The sequence below is a fragment of the Schistocerca piceifrons genome, chromosome 9, assembly GCF_021461385.2.
Source record: "Schistocerca piceifrons isolate TAMUIC-IGC-003096 chromosome 9, iqSchPice1.1, whole genome shotgun sequence".
In the NCBI taxonomy this organism is placed as follows: Eukaryota; Metazoa; Arthropoda; class Insecta; order Orthoptera; family Acrididae; genus Schistocerca; species Schistocerca piceifrons.
Window position 1 is genome coordinate 180,960,566 of NC_060146.1, and position 12,865 is coordinate 180,973,430.

Here is a 12,865-nt window from a genome sequence, read left to right on the forward strand (position 1 = left end):
TTTGCTTTTGTTGATGTTCATCTTATATACTCCTTTCAAGACACTGTCCATTCCATTCAACTGCTCTTCCAAGTCCTTTGCTGTCTCTGACAGAATTACAATGTCATCGGCGAACCTCAAAGTTTTTACTTCTTCTCCATGAATTTTAATACCTACTCCGAATTTTTCTTTTGTTTCGTTTACTGCTTGCTCAATATACAGATTGAACAACATCGGGGACAGGCTACAACCCTGTCTTACTCCCTTCCCAACCACTGCTTCCCTTTCATGTCCCTCGACTCTTATAACTGCCATCTGGTTTCTGTACAAATTGTAAATAGCCTTTCGCTCCCTGTATTTTACCCCTGCCACCTTTAGAATTTGAAAGAGAGTATTCCAGTCAACGTTGTCAAAAGCTTTCTCTAAGTCTACAAATGCTAGAAACGTAGGTTTGCCTTTCCTTAATCTTTCTTCTAAGATAAGTCGTAAGGTCAGTATTGCCTTACGTGTTCCAGTGTTTCTACGGAATCCAAACTGATCTTCCCCGAGGTTGGCTTCTACTAGTTTTTCCATTCGTCTGTAAAGAATTCGTGTTAGTATTTTGCAGCTGTGACTTATTAAGCTGATAGTTCGGTAATTTTCACATCTGTCAACACCTGCTTTCTTTGGTATTGGAATTATTATATTCTTCTTGAAGTCTGAGGGTATTTCGCCTGTTTCATACATCTTGCTCACCAGATGGTAGAGTTTTGTCAGGACTGGCTCTCCCACGGCCGTCAGTAGTTCCAATGGAATATTGTCTACTCCGGGGGCCTTGTTTCGACTCAGGTCTTTCAGTGCTCTGTCAAACTCTTCACGCAGTATCGTGTCTCCCATTTCATCTTCATCTACATCCTCTTCCATTTCCATAATATTGTCCTCAAGTACATCGCCCTTGTATAGACCCTCTATATACTCCTTCCACCTTTCTGCTTTCCCTTCTTTGCTTAGAACTGGGTTTCCATCTGAGCTCTTGATATTCATACAAGTCGTGTATATATATATATATATATATATATATATATATATATATATATATATTCCCGGCAATCAGTTGCAACGATTATGCATATAATAAGTTGAAAGTCGTTTGTCGTGGAAAAACTGGCGACTTCGAACATCATTATGTTTTCCGCAAACAAAGTTTTATTTCACAAATGTTATTAATTGTCTTCATAATGTTAACCACGTATAGTTAACGGAAGACGTAGAAACGATATTCCGAAACGAATACGTATAGCGTAAGGTAAACGTTCGAATTAGAATAGAAACCCCACGAACAAAAATTTGCTGTGGCAGGTATGAAATATAAACTCCGTTACTCGCTCGTTACACTTGAAGGACAGATGTTGAATGGGCCGAAACGAGCTGCCGCATAACAGCGTAGTTGCCTGCCAACTTCGAAAGAAGGTAGATGGGGTCCCTAGCGCAAGTTACAACATCGTCGAAAATCAGTGCGGACGGGAGAGGTTTGGTACACCCTGTTAAACAAACTGAAAAATGGAGGCGGTACAATTGGAGAGTGATCCGCCTTCACCAACATGCATAAGCAATTCATTAATAGTATATATATATTTGAATTACAAAAAACTAATTCGTATTACGAACCGGTGCCCTTACCGCTGCGCCACGACGCTGTAGAAAACTATTAATCGTAGAGAGTATTTCACCGCAACGGTTTCTTTTAACTGTCGATTTTCTCGACAACGGCTGAGAAGTGCATCTTGGTGCTTTGCCACATTACACCTCTGGCCATGAGCTTTTATTATGCGTAGTATGAATGGAATCTGAATTTCACAATTGGCGGCCTCCCCTTGTGAGTTCTGTTACTGGCGGAGTGGCAAGACTCTCATTTTCTGGCTTTAAAGTTTGATCCAAACCACAGACATACTAGCACTCCGACGACATACACTAACTGCCGCACAAATGCAAACGAGAGACAGACCAGCAACTGGTGACGCGAGACTGACCTAGCCTCACTCCGACTGACCCTCTGCCGAGCTCATAGCCCCCGTTAAATGCACTTCAACAGGCAACCTTTCCGCTTTCCCACCAGAGGGAGACACCAAAGCTGCGAATACCACAGCGGCGCCACCGCCAGAAACGGAGGGCGACTGCTTCACACTACGCGCTGCGGCGCGCTCTTCAAAACAGCAATTTTTTATCACGGCTCAACAGTTATTGAACTAAATGAAGAAAAACGTAAATTAGTTACAAATACGGCGTGCACACACATTATTCAACATGTAAACGTCTCTACAGATATTCGGATTTAGGTTATGACATGTTCGATATGCCCGTCGCTGAACCCCATCATGTGCCGCGGCTAACCGTGCAGTTTGAACGTTCTAACGCAAACTGTTCAGAAGTTATGACGATTTTATTCATAAAGTTCAATAATTGTCACCATGTAGATCTCGATGAAGGTCCACAACGGCAACGGTGGCGACGGTGACGGTGTATCGGGACAGATGGCAAACCTAGGTACTCATCACAGTCAAACGGCCCCGTACAGCGTCGTCTGTCACATTGCACAGAAAATGTTAACCTTCGCTGAATACCGTTAACCGCCACCGGTACCACTATGACCAAACAACCGCTGTATCATTTGAGAGGTAAGAGGCGAGAGAGTGCGCTGGGACTTACTCCAGTTCAGTGCTAGTAGCGCCACGTCACCACAACGCAGTCCGCACCTCGTGCGAAGGATTAATGCCCGTCTGCAGTATGTGAGGAACTTTTTCCTCGAAGCAAGTTATCTTAGAGACGAAATCAGAAGCAACACACGTATCACAGCGCGCGACATCATACTCGAAAGGAAGTTAAATGAGGCGAGAAACAAAATTCAAACGAAATTCCCAAATTGTGACTGGAAAGCTGTGTGGCGGAACATCAACTATGCCGGGCTATCTACAGACGCTATTTCCGCATGGTACAAAACAGTTAATAATGTCACCAGCGAGAGACTATATGGGATCGGTTTAAACCAGACACACCTTTGTGGAAAATGCAATCTGGTGGATACACTCAGCCACAGATTAACCTGTGGTGGCAATGTGCGTAACTGGAATTGGATCAGGCAACAAATCGCTTTTCTCACCAGATCCTCTACGGAATATATAACGCCATCGCTCCTCCTAAGACCAGACATGACATACTTTCCGAAATTAAAAACCAACGCCATTAGCTGGTTACTGGGAAAATATGTTAGTTATGTCATCCACACACTTGGGTCGGACAACGAGATAGAATTCCGCGTTTACATGAAGTGTGAATATGCAAAAATCAGCACGTATCGCAACCACAAGAAGCACTACGGCAACATGCTGAAGATCATTTTTGAAAGAATGGGTGCTGGTTAAATATGTGGAACCACTACAACACCTTGAACGAGAACGAACAGAAGAAAATTAAAAGTCACTTGGTTTCTTATTATTATTTACTATTGCCTTGCTTCCGGAACATACTTTTTTTCAAAGCATTTTGTTCAAAATTACTCGTGTTCGACTTCCAAAGTATTTGTGTGATTCGAGAAGAATTGTTAAGTTTTTTTTATCAGTGTTCAGTTTCCTTTGTCTTTCTTACATCGGAGAATGGGAATATTGTGTTAAGATTACTGCACACTTAGTGCTATGACCCAACAGGGAACATGAAAAAGGGGTGGGAGGGGTTTGGGCTTCGACGCACTGACAGTGCCGTGAACAGACACCACTGCTAGTGCGGCGTGTACCACGCCCTGACCATCCTAAAAATACAAATAAATAAATAATAAATAAAAAATTAAAAAGAAAATAAGTGGATAATAAAAATTGGATTGCTGGAAAAAGGATGGATAAAAAGTGGATAGAGAGAAAAAAACAAAAAAATATGGAAAAAGTGGTAAAAAAGTGGTTAAGACGAAAAAAAGAAAAAAAGTGGTCTTGCGGTAGCGTGCTCGCTTCCCGCGCACGGGGGTCCCGGGTTCGATTCCCGGCGGGGTCAGGGATTTTCTCTGTCTCGTGATAACTGGGTGTTGTGCGTTCTTCATCATCATTTCATCATCATTGACTCGCAAGTCGAAGAAGTGGCGTCAACTAAAAAGGACTTGCAATTCGGCGGCCAAACTTCGCCGCATGGGGCCTCCCGGCCAACAATGCAATACGATCATTTCATTACCACAACGCATCTGTGCATAGCACACAAGTATTGCACCTTAATTAAAGAATGAAACTAAGAATTAAAGTTGCTTTTCCAAACTTTGCAACATATGCTTCAGTGTATTAACTTTTAAACTGCCAAATCTCAGGTTGATCAGATAAGTATTTTTCCCTAAATATATTGTTTTTAAAAAGAAATAAGTAGCGCTAAATAATCAAGCGAGGAAGCCAAAAATTGGCCATAATGTGCAGATGTATGTCAAAATTAACTGGTACAAGTCTCAACGTGATTAAAACAATGTTTTGGTCAGAATCTACGCTTCAAGGAAAATTGAAGGCGCTAAATATTAGAAATATGAAAATTTGTATGAAGCTTCAATTCAACATAAAAATAGTAACTAGGTGACTCTATTAAGCTACCTCTAATAGTATTCGAGAAATTTACTGAAAAATAAATTTGGAACAAAACATCCTTTTTTGTGGTAGACTAAGTACCTGTTATATTAATCCTAGAAAGTTTTGACTACAGCACTTGATGAAACCTATTAAATAATAGAGCTATAACAAGTTTCAACCCGCATCTCGTGGTCGTGCGGTAGCGTTCTCGCTTCCCACGCCCGGGTTCCCGGGTTCGATTACCGGCGGGGTCAGGGATTTTCTCTGCCTCGTGATGGCTGGGTGTTGTGTGCTGTCCTTAGGTTAGTTAGGTTTAAGTAGTTCTAAGTTCTAGGTGACTGATGACCATAGATGTTAAGTCCCATAGTGCTCAGAGCCAAGTTTCAAGGCCTAGGTGTAAGTAATAACAAATAAAACTTCTCTTAAAATTGTAGTTCAGAGGTCATGTTCTACTGTCAGTTCCATACTAAAATTTTTAAACGCCAAAGTTTAAACGCAGGCGAGCTAAAGCTTTTTCTGTGGTTATAACTAACTTAATTACATTCATACGAAAATTACAAAGATTCGAAATAGATTCATGACAATGATATAAAATATTGTTTCCGAGAAAGCGGCCGTTTAGACGCTACTACCTTGGCCATAGAGCGCATATCAGTAGACGCGCTGCTTCCGATGACGTCACAGCCAGACTGCAATTACACTCATGTTTTCCGTACAAATCGGAAGTGAAGTCGCGAGGACTGTACACCGTTCTGGATCGCTTAGATTTCGCAGAAGTAACTGTTGGTGTGCCGCCCGTAATGTTAACAAATCCATGTGGCAAGTAGTGACAATTATTTTCCACGTTTCAAAAAAAATGGCTCTGACCGCTATGGGACTTAACATCTGAGGTCATCAGTGCCCTAGAACTTAGAACTACTTAAACCTAACTAACCTAAGGACATCACACACATCCAAGCCCGAGGCAGGATTCAAACCTGCGACCGTTGTGGTCGCGCGGTTCGAGACTGCAGCGCCTAGAACCGCTCGGCCACCCCGACCGGCTTGCCACGTTTGTGGCGAGGAGTTACTTTGATTCTCAGAAGTCAGGGCGAAAGACCATTTAATGGGAACTTACCGTAGAGGTCGCCTCTGAACTGCTCATAGTGCTGTTTAACTTAAGGAGATTAATTATTAGTATTATCATGAATATTACGATGTTGTGCGTGTGAAAATTTATCAAATATATCGATTAATTAGAACTCAAAATCTTCATTTATAATCATAGTTCCTGACCCCTCTGAGTAAATAGAGAATAGAAACATTTATTTCAGTGTGCTGAACAAGAATGTGGTCTTGCAGACTGGAAACTATGGTCAGTATGTTCTCCATCGCTTTCGGGCTGACCACAGTAGTAGTTTCCAGGTTCTTGTAAAAGACGGCAATATTGTAATAATTTCTGTTATATTTTATTATTATTATCAACCCGCTCCCCGCCACCATTTAGTATGCTATATGAAGATGGTATCTGTTATTTCGGACATGCCCAAAACAACAGATACAATTGTCGGCCGCGGTGGCCGAACGGTTCTAGTCGCTTCAGTCCGGAACCGCGCTGCTGCTACGGTCGCAGGTTCGAATCCTGCCTCGGGCATGGGTCTGTGTGATGTCCTTAGGTTAGTTAGGTTGAAGTAGTTCTAAGTCTAGGGGACTGATGATCTCAGTTGTTAAGTCCCAGAGTGCTTAGAGCCATTTGAACCATTTTTTGAACAGAAACGATTGGTGATTTTGCATCTCTCGAAGAATGAAAGTACATCTTCATACAGATAAGGCTTACCGGCCAATGATCTTCTTCAGTGCGGATGCACTCTCATTGCTCAAACTCTTACGGGAATCGGTAGATTGACTGCCGCGAGTGATGAGTATAGTGGGCAGGGGCACCACAAAAATGTTCAAATGTGTGTGAAATCTTATGGGACTTACCTAAGATCATCAGTCCCTAAGCTTACACACTACTTAACCTAAATTATCCTAAGGACAAACACACACACACACACACACAACCGAGGGAGGACTCGAACCTCTGCCGGGACCAGCCGCACAGGGGGGCACTACAAATCTAGTTTGTGGACAGTAAGCTGGAAATGTGGGTTTCACGGGGAGCGTCCCAGAGATAAGTCCCTGCAGTCGCACTATCCTCCGTGGCATCGGTGGCTCAGTTAGATAGAGTATCTGCCATGTAAGTAGGAGATCCCAGGTTCGAGTCCCGTTTGGGGCACACATTTTCAACTGTCTCCGTTGATATTTATCAACGCCTGTAAGCAGACTTCATCACCCCAAACTTGTTTTGTGGATGCATACGGAATAGAACGCGCTGCTGTAAGGAATAGAACGCGCTACCGGTCGAGGTTAATGCGTCGCAATTTGGTGAGAATATGAAGTACCCCACACTCCAACATCGTGGCGATTAACCTCTCCAGACATAGGAAAGGTTATTTCGTTGCTGAATGTTAACTTCCAAGCAAAATGTTCATTCTCAAGTGCTTCCTGCAAAACTGAAAGCGCCGGTCGTAAGTTTTTGGTCTTACCGCATCTTGCGAACTATGACGCATTTTTTCTTAGAAAAATTACCTCTAAAATTCAGGTTTGTCTTATGTTCGACATTAATATAAGAATATCCAGTGTTTGATTCAGAATTCCTGCCAGTCTTGCCGGCCGGGGTGGCCGAGCGGTTCTAAGCGCTACAGACTGGAACCGCGCGGCCGCTACGGTCGCAGGTTCGAATCCTTTCTCGGACATGGATGTGTGTAATGTCCTTAGGTTAGTTAGGTTTAAGTAGTTCTAAGTCTAGGGGACTGATGACCTCAGAAGTTAAGTCCTGTAGTGCTCATAGCCATTTGAACCTGCTAGTCTTAAAAATGGCCATGTATTCGATGTCGTGGGAAACCTATCTCCGTCTGGCAGATTCGACTAGCAGCAGCAGTGCACCGAAGCGACAGACACGATTCGCAGGAATTCACAAGCTTGCTGACACTGTTTCCCTTCCGCCCCGCCATCACAAAGCCAGAACACTTTCAGCATTTGATGCATCATTGCAGGTTACGGTGCCAGTGCTGGAAGAGTTCATTCGTTTGTTCGAAAGGTGAAGCCGATGTGTCTGCCCCCTGTAGGCTGGTCGGCGATGCCCAAATCGAGGTGCTTTCCTCGCATCTACATCTACGTGATTACATCTACATCTACATCCATACTCCGCAAGCCACCTAACGGTGTGTGGCGGAGGGTACTCTGAGTACCTCTATCGGTTCTCCCTTCTATTCCAGTCTCGTATTGTTCGTGGAAAGAAAGATTGTCGGTATGCTTCAATGTGGGCTCTAATCTCTCTGATTTTATCCTCATGGTCTCTTCGCGAGATATACGTAGGAGGGAGCAATATACTGCTTGACTCTTCGGTGAAGGTATGTTCTCGAAACTTTGACAAAAGTCCGTACCGAGCTACTGAGCGTCTCTCCTGCAGAGTCTTCCACTGGAGTTTATCTATCATCTCCGTAACGCTTTCGCGATTACTAAATGATCCTGTAACGAAGCGCGCTGCTCTCCGTTGGATCTTCTCTATTTCTTCTATCAACCCTATCTGGTACGGATCCCACACCGCTGAGCAGTATTCAAGTAGTGGGCGAACAAGCGTACTGTAACCTACTTCCTTTGTTTTCGGATTGCATTTCTCTGCGATTCACAATAAAGTGCCTGGCAGAGGTTTCAATGAAACACCTTCAAGCTGTCTCCCTACCGTTCCACTCTCGAACGGCACGCAGGAAAAACGAGCACTCAGATTTTTCTGTGCGAGCCCAGATTTCTCTTATTTTATCGTGATGATCATTTCTCCCTATGTAGGTGGGTGCCAACAGAATGTTCTCGAAATCGGAGGAGAGAACTGGTGATTGAATTTCATGAGAAGATCCCGTCGCAACGAAAAACTCCTTTGTTTTAATGATTGCCACTCCAATTCACGTATCAGTTCTGTGACACTATCTGCCCCATTTCGCAATAATAAAATACGACCTCCCCTTCTTTATACGTTTTCGAAGTCATCCGTCACTCCCACGTGATGCGGATCCCACGCCGCACAGTAATACTCCAGAATAGGGCGGACAAGCGTAGTGTAAGCAGTCTCTTTAGATCTGTTGCACCTTGTAAGTGTTCTGCCAATGAATCGCAGTCTTTGGTTTGCTCTACCCACAACATTATCTATGTGATCGTTCCAATTTAGGTTATTTGTAACTGTAGTCACTAAGTATTTAGCTGCATCTACAGCCTTCAGGTTTGTGTGACTTATCGCGTAATCGAAATTTAGCTGATTTATTTTAGTACTCATGTTAACTTCACACTTTTCGTTATTCATGGTCAATTGCCTCTTCTTATCTAAATCATTTTTCAAGTCGTTTTGATCATCTGATGACTTTACAAGACTGTAAATGACAGCATCATCTGCAAACAATCGAAGATGGCTACTCAGATTGTCTCCTATGTCGTTAATATAGATCAGGAACAGTAGAGGACCTATAACACTACCTCTGGGAACGCCGGATATTACTTCTGTTTTACTCGATGACTTTCCGTCTATTACTACGAACTGTGACCTTTCTGACAGGAAATCACGAATCCAGTCGCACAACTGAGGCGATACTCTGTAGGCACGCAGTTTAATTAGAAGACGCTTGTGAGGAACGGTGTCGAAAGCCTTCTGGAAATCTGAAAATATGGAATCAGTTTGACATCCCCTGTTGATAGCACTTGTTACTTCACGAGTATAAAGAGCTAGTTGTGTTTCACAAGAACGATATTTTCTGAAACCGTGCTGACTGTGTGTCAATAAATCTTTTTCTTCGAGGTACTCCATAATATTCGAATACAGTATACGTACCAAATCCCTGCTGCAAATCGCAATTCTTCTCAAACGATTTTACAGGAACACTTCGGTAAAAAAAAAAAAAAATCGTTTTTGCGTTATTTTTGGCTTTATATGTCAGGTTCACGATGATGGGCCCATTATTGCGTTAATGGTCATAGTTATTGTGATTTTTCCATTTATGTAAGATACAGCGCGAAATTTGAAAATGGTTGCAATGTAAAACAGGGGCACAATGATTTTGTGTTTGATGTGTATTATGTAATACGTGGCTGAATAAGTAATTTAGCGAAGATATTGAATTTTTCATTAGATTTGAGTGGAGATCTCTGTCACCAATCTCTAGAAAACTGATCTTATGTAGCCAGCGATAAATCCAGAGTCAAATATCCACAACATTCCTCATATTTCATAAACGGTTTGAGATACTGAAATGAGATTTTGGCAAATGATAGCATGCAAAAAGGAGAGTATTTTCCTATATGGTTACTATGCAAAAGTTCAGTATGTACTGTTTTATTCCACTAAATACAGACTTTTTCGATAAAAGAATGTAATTTTAAGGCCCACCCATAGCTGATGAAAGAAGAAATACTCTGGATTTTGGAACAGCAAAGTGAAGACATTACTCATTTATTTACACTCCTGCAAATGGAAAAAAGAACACATTGACACCGGTGTGTCAGACCCACCATACTTGCTCCGGACACTGCGAGAGGGCTGTACAAGCAATGATCACACGCACGGCACAGCGGACACACCAGGAACCGCGGTGTTGGCCGTCGAATGGCGCTAGCTGCGCAGCATTTGTGCACCGCCGCCGTCAGTGTCAGCCAGTTCGCCGTGGCATACGGAGCTCCATCGCAGTCTTTAACACTGGTAGCATGCCGCGACAGCGTGGACGTGAACCGTATGTGCAGTTGACGGACTTTGAGCGAGGGCGTATAGTGGGCATGCGGGAGGCCGGGTGGACGTACCGCCGAATTGCTCAACACGTGGGGCGTGAGGTCTCCACAGTACATCGATGTTGTCGCCAGTGGTCGGCGGAAGGTGCACGTGCCCGTCGACCTGGGACCGGACCGCAGCGACGCACGGAAGCACGCCAAGACCGTAGGATCCTACGCAGTGCCGTAGGGGACCGCACCGCCACTTCCCAGCAAATTAGGGACACTGTTGCTCCTGGGGTATCGGCGAGGACCATTCGCAACCGTCTCCATGAAGCTGGGCTACGGTCCCGCACACCGTTAGGCCGTCTTCCGCTCACGCCCCAACATCGTGCAGCCCGCCTCCAGTGGTGTCGCGACAGGCGTGAATGGAGGGACGAATGGAGACGTGTCGTCTTCAGCGATGAGAGTCTCTTCTGCCTTGGTGCCAATGATGGTCGTATGCGTGTTTGGCGCCACAATCAGGACTGCATACGACCGAGGCACACAGGGCCAACACCCGGCATCATGGTGTGGGGAGCGATCTCCTACACTGGCCGTACACCACTGGTGATCGTCGAGGGGACACTGAATAGTGCACGGTACATCCAAACCGTCATCGAACCCATCGTTCTACCATTCCTAGACCGGCAAGGGAACTTGCTGTTCCAATAGGACAATGCACGTCCGCATGTATCCCGTGCCACCCAACGTGCTCTAGAAGGTGTAAGTCAACTACCCTGGCCAGCAAGATCTCCGGATCTGTCCCCCATTGAGCATGTTTGGGACTGGATGAAGCGTCGTCTCACGCGGTCTGCACGTCCAGCACGAACGCTGGTCCAACTGAGGCGCCAGGTGGAAATGGCATGGCAAGCCGTTCCACAGGACTACATCCAGCGTCTCTACGATCGTCTCCATGGGAGAATAGCTGCCTGCATTGCTGCGAAAGGTGGATATACACTGTACTAGTGCCGACATTGTGCATGCTCTGTTGCCTGTGTCTATGTGCCTGTGGTTCTGTCAGTGTGATCATGTGATGTATCTGACCCCAGGAATGTGTCAATAAAGTTTCCCCTTCCTGGGACAATGAATTCACGGTGTTCTTATTTCAATTTCCAGGAGTGTATTTTTACTGAGGATGTGCTTTTTCATAAGCTACTGGCCTAATTTTTCCTCAACTCCTTACTTAATAAATTTTAAAAAGCAACATTTCAACGTCGTATAACAGCAGCTGCGGAAGCTGTGACTCAAGACATGCTCGCCACAGTGTGGGAACAGTTTGAATACGGCACTGACATACCCCATACATCTCGAGGGAGGCGTGTCGAACACCTACGATTCCTTATGACACACCCTGTATTTATGACCCCCTCACTGCCACTGTTTACACCAAACGTACATGGTTTCTACATATAATGACGTGTGTACCCAAGAGGCTACAAAGGGGCTTTAAAACTAACTATTCAATTATGTCACAGCCTCTGTATTCACCACACATACTCTTGCGTCACTTGTTTTGTTCCAAAAGTAAAAAAAAACCTTAAAGGACCGTCGTTTTATTAACATAGACGAGATTAAAAACTCATCGCTGAGAGAGCTAAAATCCACAGCAAAGATAAAGTTCCAAACGTGTTTCGGGGATTGGAAAAAGCTCTGGTATTAGTATTTATTATCTGATGTGAATCACTTCGAAGAGGATAATATTGATGTTAACCTCTTCGAAATGATTCCCATCAGATAATAAATAACATTAATAAATGATGACTAACGGAAACCCTCAGCTGCCGACAGGTGTTGTTGAGATACCTCGATGTGGACAGCTGAAAATGTGTGCCCCTACCGGGACTCGAACCCGGTATCTCCTGCTTACACGGCAGACGCTCTATCCATCTGAGCCACCGAGGACACAGTTGAATAGTGCGACTGCATGGACTTATCCCTTGCACGCTTCCCGTGAGACTCATATTCTCAACTGTCCACAATTCTACATATGTAATGTACCTTATAGACATTTGCCCATTCACTCATTACTCGCGCACGCTTTGGCGATTCCCGTATGAGTTTGGACAACCTGTGCGCATTCGCACAGACGAAGGTCGATGGCTGGGTAGCCTTTAATTATATATGGGAATGTCAGACTTCGAGAAGAATATAATAATTCCAATCCCAAAGAAAGCAGGTGTTGACATATGTGAAAATTATCGAACTATCAGTTTAATAAGTCACGGCTGCAAAATACTAATACGAATTCTTTACAGATGAATGGAAAAACTGGTAGAAGCCGACCTCGGGACAGATCAGTTCGGATTCCATAGAAATATTGGAACACGTGAGGCAATACTGACCCTACGACTTATCTTAGAAGCTAGATCAAGGAAAGGCAAACCTACGTTTCTAGCATTTGTAGACTTAGAGAAAGCTTCTGACAATGTTGACTGGAATACTCTCTTTCAAAATTCTGAAGGTGACAGGGGTAGAATACAGGGAGCGAAAGGCTATTTACAATTTGT